Source organism: Anolis sagrei, chromosome 2 (genome assembly GCF_037176765.1).
Source record: "Anolis sagrei isolate rAnoSag1 chromosome 2, rAnoSag1.mat, whole genome shotgun sequence".
In the NCBI taxonomy this organism is placed as follows: domain Eukaryota; kingdom Metazoa; phylum Chordata; class Lepidosauria; order Squamata; family Dactyloidae; genus Anolis; species Anolis sagrei.
The window spans coordinates 24,754,188-24,762,981 of NC_090022.1; the positions used below are offsets into that span (position 1 = coordinate 24,754,188).

General features: G+C 42.9%; 1 non-coding gene across 1 annotated transcript; it reads left to right on the top strand.

Moving 5' to 3' along the window:
- The first annotated feature begins 8,237 nt into the window (after positions 1–8,237).
- TRNAT-UGU (transfer RNA threonine (anticodon UGU)) lies at positions 8,238–8,310 on the top strand. The gene has a single exon. It is a non-coding gene; the product is annotated as a tRNA-Thr (tRNA).
- The last annotated feature ends 484 nt before the right edge of the window (positions 8,311–8,794 follow it).

Sequence of the window (8,794 nt, forward strand, 5' to 3'; positions counted from 1 at the left end):
CCCTGCCTTTCTCCATTATCCAGCGGATATTGGCAATCTGGTCTCTCGTTCCTCTGCCTTTTCTAAACCCAGCTTGAACATCTGGCAACTCTCGCTCCATGTATTGCTGGAGTCTTCCTTGCAGGATCTTGAGCATTACCTTACTGGCATGAGAAATAAGGGCCACTGTACGGAAGTTTGAGCAGTCTTTCGCATTTCCCTTTTTTGGTATGGGGATATAAGTTGATTTTTTCCAGTCTGATGGCCATTCTTGTGTTTTCCATATTTGCTGGCAAATGGCATGCATCACCTTGACAGCATCATCTTTTAAGATTTTAAACAGTTCAGCTGGGATCCCATCATCTCCTGCTGCCTTGTTGTTAGCAATGCTTCTTAAGGCCCATTCAACCTCACTCCTCAGGATGTCTGGTTCTAATTCATTCACCACACCGTCAAAGCTATCCTCGATATTGTTATCCTTCCTATACAGATCTTCTGTATAGTCTCGCCACCTTCTCTTGATCTCTTCAGCTTCTGTTAGGTCCCTGCCATCTTTGTTTCTTATCATACCAATTTTTGCCTGAAATTTACCTCCAATGTTTCTAATTTTCTGGAAGAGGTCTCTTGTCCTTCCTATTCTGTTGTCTTCTTCCACTTCCATGCATTGCTTGTTTAAAAATAGTTCCTTATCTCTTCTGGCTAACCTCTGGAATTGCGCATTTAACTGGGCATATCTCCCCTTACTATCACTGTTTCCTTTTGCTTTCCTCCTTTCTTGGGCTACTTCCAGTGTCTCAGCAGACAACCATTTTGCCTTCTTGGTTTTCTTTTTCTTTGGGACGTACTTTGTTGCCGCCTCCTGAACAATGTCGCGGACTTCTGTCCATAGTTCTTCTGGGACTCTGTTTACTAAATCTAGTCCTTCAAATCTGTTCTTCACTTCCACTGTATATTCGCTAGGAATGTTAGTGAGATCATATCTAACTGGTCTGTGTATTTTCCCTGATCTCTTTAGTTTTATTCTAAATTGGGCAATAAGAAGTTCGTGATCTGAGCTACAGTCAGCCCCAGGTCTTGTTTTCACCGACTGGATGGATGTCCGCCACCTTTGGCTGCAAAGGATGTAGTCAATCTGATTTCGGTGTTGACCATCTGGTGAGGTCCATGTATAAAGCCGTCTTTTAGGTTGTTGGAAGAGAGTATTCGTTATACACAGCGAGTTTTCCTGGCAGAATTCTATCAGCCTGCGTCCCGCTTCATTTTGTTCTCCCAGACCATGCTTGCCTGTGATCCCAGTTGTCATTTGACTTCCCACCTTGGCATTCCAGTCTCCTGTAATGAAAATAATGTCTCTTTTTGGTGTATTATCCAGTAGGTCCTGCAGATCCTCATAGAACTGATCTACTTCTGCTTCTTCAGCAGCTGTGGTTGAGGCGTATATTTGGATCACTGTGATGTTGAAAGGCTTTCCTTGCACTTTCCTGTTCCCTTTAACCACCATTTGGTTGGGACTAACCATAGTTTCTTGCTGGCTGCACTTTCACAGGTCTTAAATTGCATGACACACATGAGTCGCCTTCGGGCTGAGAGTGGCGGTTAACAAGTGCAAATAATAAATAAATAATAAATAATAAAAAGGAAGACATTGTTAAACTAAAGCTTCCATCATCCTGCATCATTCACTATGCTAGTAATGCATAGTAGGAGTTGTAATTGAGGATATCAGGTTGGCAATCTCTGCTCTAACATAGTAGACACTGCTTATTTTGGTTTGGAAAGTATTAGAAACATAGCCCATCCTCTGTGTTTTGTGAGCAGCTTATGTTCTGAAGTTCTGCTTCTGTGGTGGGACTTGAAAATTCAAAGTGAGCAGATCATGACTTTAGTTCAAAGATTTAATTTGGTTGGGACTAACCATAGTTTCTTGCTGGCTGCACTTTCACAGGTCTTAAATTGCATGACACACATGAAGCACTACTTTGTATCTTAAATTCCAGTGTTTGGGGTATTAAAATACATCTATATAGGTGTTATCAAGAAAACACCTGGACTCAAGTGATCCGTGGATGGAGTTCCATCATAACGAGTGAAGTGACAAGTGGGGTGCCATAGGGGTCTGCCCTGGGCCCAGTACTATCCAACATCTTTATCAATGACTTAGAGGATGGAATAGAAAGTATGTTTATCAAATTTGCAGATGACACCAAATTGGGAGGGATCGCTGTAATACTCCAGAGGACAGGATCAGAATCCAAAACACCTTAAAATTTGAACTGGAAGACCATTGTGGTCTCTTCCAATTCAAACTACAACAGAGGAGATTCCATCTGAACATGAGGAAGAACTTCCTGACTGTGAGAGCCGTTCAGCAGTGGAACTCTCTGCCCCGGAGTGTGGTGGAGGCTCCTTCTTTGGAAGCTTTTAAACAGAGGCTGGATGGCCATCTGTCAGGGGTGATTTGAATGCAATATTCCTGCTTCTTGGCAGGGGGTTGGACTGGATGGCCCAAGAGGTCTCTTCCAACTCTTTGATTCTATGATTCTAATGATATGATACACAAAAAGGAAACAAAGAAATAGCCAAATGAAATCACAACAAAAATACATTTTTATTTCCTGTTTAGAAAGCATTTTATTTACTTTCAATAGGAATGCCACGTGTGAGACTTCTCACTTCCGGTTTAAACTGTGATCATTTTTCATAAAGCAGAAAGTTCCCAGCATTTTCCAGTCATTTTTCAACAAGACCTTTGCAAAACATTGAAACATTGTGGAGTATGTAGATATTATTTGTATTTTGCATGTATCTTCCACCTTTTTGTGCCGAATGATTGAATTCAGTGATACAAAACTGTTTGCATGGTGAATCTTTGAAAGCTGGTCATTTTTGAGAGCGCATTTACAAGAAATACACCCTGACTTGTTATGCCTTCATAATATTGCAAGCGCTGTTTTCTGTTTCAGCTTGGCCCTTCGCTGACAAGGTCTGATGAGACTTTGTCATGGAATGGATCTACAAATCAGATCTATAACTGCAGAACTATCAAATGTTGGTTTTGCATTTAAGTCTCCAGAAGTCCCCAGTTTGGCTGTTTGTGAAGGATTCTGGGAGGTGAAGTCCAAAACACCTGGAAGATAAAAGATGGCGTGCCACTGTATTAGAGTTTAGGATGAAGTTGGAGCTGGTTTACATAATTCTGTTAAACACAGGCCCCTTCCACATTGCTGAATAAAATCCCACATTATCTACTTTGAACTGGGATATATGGCAGTGTGGACTCTGGTAACCTGGGGTCCTTCTACACAGTCCTATACCCCAAATATCAAGGCAGAAAATCCCACATTATCTGAGTATGGACTCAGATAACCCAGTTCAAAGCAGGTAATGTGGGATTTTCTACCTTGATATTTTAGGATATAGGGCGGTGTGGAAGGGCCCCCAGTTCAAAGCAGATATTGTTAGGTTTTCTCTCTTGATATTCTGCATTGTATGGCTGTGTGAAAGGGCCCACAGACAAAGTTTGGCTGGCATGGTTACTACATGAATAGGAGACCGCAAATCTGAAGGATATTGCACTGCTCATCCAGTACTGTTTTCATTGTATTTGCTTCTATGTACCCATAATAAACCTCCTAATTCAAGATGTATATTTGTAAATAAATCAGTGATTACCAAGACACTGAAATTTGCTAGTGTTCTTTCCCTGATCTGATTATAAAAACTGATCTGAATGTGGAAAAAAACACCTGGACAAACAAAATGGGAGAAGTAGCTTTTCAATGAATATCTCATGGAGTCTCAACCAAGTCAACATAGTTTGTGGCAGCCACAAAATGAAGTTTCTGGAGTATATCAACTACTTTCAAAGTAAGGACAGCACAATTAAACAGGAAATAACACTTTCAGAACAGAAACAGATTTTTTCCCCCAAATTTTGTTACATAGTGTAATTATCAGCCAGTGTCCAACTGATCATTTCTGTGCAAAATATTAGAGTGGAGTGTCTGGATGGAATAGATCATTTACACACATTTCAGTCTGGGTTCTGGCCTGGTTATGGAACAGAGACAGCTTTGGTTGCCTTGATGGATGACCTACGCAAGGAACCCATAGGGGACACATGTTCTAGTGGGTTTCTCAGCAGTTTCTGATACTCATGCATCAATCAATCAATCAATCAATCAATACTATGAACAGTGGTTTGGGCTGCCTCACTGACATCCCAGTTGTGAGACACTGTTTTACAGTGTCTTTGTTCCCTTACTTGGGAGGTGAACCTAGATGTTAGGGCTCAGAGTGTTTGATTCGTTTGGCCTATGGGTTCTTTTAATTCCCCAGCTGCAACCGTACCTCATGAAGTCTGACCTGACCACGGTGGTCTATGCCTTAGTTACCTCTAGATTGGATATTGCAATGCACTCTACATGGGGCTGCCCTTGAAGATGGCCCGGAAACATCAACTGGTCTAGCGATCGGCTGCCAGACTTTTTACTGGAGCGAATGATAGGAACCAGTGTTAGTGAGATATGATCTCACTAACATTCCTAGCGAATATGCAGTGGAAGTGAAGAACAGATTTAAGGGACTCAATTTAGTAAATAGAGTCCCAGAAGTATGGACAGAAGTCCGCGACATTGTTCAGGAGGCGACAACAAAGTACGTCCCAAAGAAAAAGAAAACCAAGAAAGCAAAATGGTTGTCTTCTGAGACACTGGAAGTAGCCCAAGAAAAGGAGGAAAGCGAAAGGAAATAGTGATAAGGGGAGATATGCCCAGTTAAATGCACAATTCCAGAGGTTAGCCAGATGAGATAAGAAACTATTTTTAAACAAGCAATGCATGGAAGTGGAAGAAGACAACAAAATAGGAAGGACAAGGGACCTCTTCCAGAAAATTAGAAACATTGGAGGTAAATTTCAGGCAAAAATTGGCATGATAAGTGTGCTGGTACAGCTGTACCAGAAACTCCCACTTTATTTGCCTTGTATTAAGTGTTTGCTTGCAGCCCAAGTCTTGGGATTCTGCAAGTCTTCCTGTTAAAATTTGCAGTTATAGGGCAGGCCCCCTGTCCATCATCGTTAAGTTTGGTTCCGCCCCCTGTTCAGGACAATTGTGAAGGGAAAGGAGCCATTTTCAGTCAGTCTCAGCAAGGAAAGTCAATGTACAGGACATGTACAGACTTCTCCTGTACCAAGGCTTCAACCCTTAAGACCTCCCGGGGGAGAACAGGCTTAAGGGCAAAAGGATTCCCAAAGATTCTTAGGGAAACAGCCCTAAAGATCTGAGGAATTTCGGAGGGAAAAAACAGCTTTGAACATCTAAGAACTGCAGCTGAAGTGACTACAGGCCTACTGGTAGGTCCACTCGGTGCTTTGAGACGCAGATCAACCCGGTAGTGGAGCCCACATCAGTTAGGTTTAGGATCACAGTTAGCCTGGGAGAAGTTTGGAAAGGGATTTTCCTTTAGAATAAAGTAACAGTTAGAAGCCACCAGTTGCACAAAGCCTGGAAGCATTTGTTTAACCCTTTGAAGACAAAAGAAGTTTCTGTTGATTGTTGGCCAATAAAAGACTTTGTTATATTTTACGAGCCCTCTAGAGACTGTTTATGGTGAAAATCCTTGCGAATTTCTCTTCGGGCCCCCTGGCTTCCCGCTGGGCTAAAGTTGCACGTTCTGTTTTAAAGGCAATTCGTTTCAAGCCCAGCGCGCGACGGAACAATAAGAAACAAAGATGGCAGGGACCTAACAGAAGCTCAAGAAATCAAGAGAAGGTGGCGAGACTATACAGAAAATCTGTATAAGAAGGATAATAATATCGAGAATAGTTTTAGATAGAATCATAGAATCAAAGAGTTGGAAGAGACGTCATGGGCCATCCAGTCTAACTCCCTGCCAAGAAGCAGGAATGTTGCATTCAAATCACCCCTGACAGATGGCCATCCAGCCTCTGTTTAAAAGCTTCCAAAGAAGGAGCCTCCACCACACTCCGGGGCAGAGAGTTCCACTGTTGAACGGCTCTCACAGTCAGGAAGTTCTTCCTCGTGTTCAGATGGAATCTCCTCTCTTGTAGTTTGAAGCCATTGTTCTGCGTCCTAGTCTCCAGGGAAGCAGAAAACAAGCTTGTTCCCTCCTCCCTGTGGCTTCCTCTCACATATTTATACATGGCTATCATATCTCCTCTCAGCCTTCTCTTCTTCAGGCTAAACATGCTCAGCTCCTTAAGCCACTCCTCATAGGGCTTGTTCTCCAGACCCTTGATCATTTTAGTTGCCCTCCTCTGGACACATTCCAGCTTGTCAATATCTCTCTTGAATTGTGGTGCCCAGAATTGGACACAATATTCCAGGTGTGGTCTAACCAAAGTGGAATAGAGGGGTAGCATTACTTCCCTAGATCTAGACACTATGCTCCTCTTGATGCAGGCCAAAATCCCATTGGCTTTTTTTGCCGCCACATCACATTGTTGGCTCATGTTTAACTTGTTGTCCACGAGGACTCCAAGATCGTTTGACGGAGTGGTGAGTGAATTAGAACCAGACAGCCTGAGGAGTGAGGTTGAATGGGCCTTAATAAGCATTGCTAACAACAAGGCAGCAGGAGACGACGGGATCCCAGTCGAACTGTTTAAAATCTGGAAAGAGGATGCTGTCAAGGTGATGCATGCCATATACCAGCAAATATGGAAAACACAAGAATGGCCATCAGACTGGAATAAATCAACTTATATCCCCATACTAAAAAAGGGAAATGCTAAAGAATGCTCAAACTTTTGTACAGCTGCCCTTATTTCTCACGCAAGTAAGGTAATGCTCAAGACTCCAGCAATGCATGGAGAGAGAGTTGCCAGGTTTACAAGCTGGGTTTAGAAAAGGCAGAGGAACAGGAAACCAAATTGCCAATATCTGGATGCTGGATAATGGAGAGAGGCAGGGAGTTTCAGAAAAACATCTATTTCTGTTTCATTGCCTATTCTAAAGCCTTTGACTGTGTGGTTCATAATAAATTGTAGTTTTCCTATTTGTTGTTGTTCATTCGTCTCCGACTCTTCGTGACCTCATGGACCAGTCCACGCCAGAGCTCCCTGTCAGCCGTCACCACCCCATCTTCTTCAAGGTCAGTCCAGTCACTTCAAGGATGCCATCCCTCCATCTTGTCCTTGGTCAGCTCCTCTTCCTTTTACCTTCCACTTTCCCTAGCATAATTGTCTTCTCCAAGCTTTCCTGTCTCCTCATGTTGTGGCCAAAGTACTTCAGCTCTGTCTCTACTATTCTTCCCTCCAGTGAGCAGTCGGGCTTTATTTCCTGGAGGATGGACTGGTTGGACCTTCTCGCAGTCCAAGGCACTCTCAGCACTTTCCTCCAACACCACAGCTCAAAAGCATCTCTCTTCCTTCGCTCAGCCTTCCCTAAGGTTCAGCTCTCACACCCGTAGGTGACTACAGGGAAGACCATGGCTTTGACTAGGCGGATCTTTGTTGCCAGTCTGATGTCTCTACTCTTCACTATTTTATCGAGACTGGACATTGCTCTCCTCCCAAGAAGTAAGCGTCTTCTGATTTCCTGGCCACAGTCTGCATCTGCAGTAATCTTTGCACCTAGAAATACAAAGTCTGTCACGGCCTCCACGTTTTCTCCCTCTATTTTCCAGTTGTCAATCATTCTTGCTGCCATAATCTTGGTTTTTTTGATGTTTAGCTGCAACCCGGCTTTTGTGCTTTCTTCTTTCACCTTGATTAGAAGGCTCCTCAGCTCCCCCTCGCTTTCGGCCATCAGAGTGGTGTCATCTGCATATCTGAGGTTGTTAATGTTTCTTCCAGCAATTTTCACCCCAGCTTTGCATTCATCCAGCTCCGCACATCGCATGATGTGTTCTGCATACAAGTTAAAAAGGTTGGGTGAGAGTATTTTCCTATTAAACATTCATAATACCTACACTTGTAGTACACATTCTGACCGCCAGGTGGCACTGCATCCACGCTGTTTCCTCTCCTTTCCTTTTTTTGTAAACGTCATAGTAAAGGAGGGTGAGTCTCCCCTCGTTTTTGAGCAAGCGTCTTCAAGCTGCTGCTTGCAAAATGCAGAAGGGACACAAATGGAGACTCAGAGCGCCATTTTCAGTCTAAAGGAAGGTCCTAAATGGCCGCCAGTGAATATAATCCAACATTACCAGAGACCAATAAGAACCCTAGAAGGCAAAAGCAAGAGCTTCCAGGAAGCGGAAGCCTTGTATATAGAAAATAGCACCAGGCGTAGCATGTAGGCTCCATAGCTCAGGGGTTAGAGCACTGGTCTTGTAAACCAGGGGTCGCGAGTTCAAATCTCGCTGGGGCCTTAATTTTTTTTTATTCTGTTCCTTTTGTCATTTTAGACAATGTATGAATCAAACATATTCAGGAGAAGCTCTGTTGGCTATACAGCAATATACAAGAAAATCCACAAAAGAAGGACATGCAAATTATTATTATTAGCAGCAGCAGTAGTAAATAAGGCCAGGTGCCCTTCCAGACAGGCTTTATATACCAGGATCTGATCCCAGGTTTTCTGCTTTAATCTGGATTATATGAGTCCCAGATAATCTGGGATAAACCTGGGATCAGATCCTGGGATATAGGGCCTACATATTACTGTTTTCTGAATGCATTTGTGGTTTCCCTTTGCCTACACAGAATTAATGAACAGAAATATCCATTAAAGTAATGGACTAAATTATGTATTTAGGCAAGAAAATTAGGTCCTATTTTTACAAAAGAAAACTTCTAAGCAGAGGCCTGGAGATCCAGAAGCCAAGTCAACTCCAGCAGACAAGAGTCCTTTGT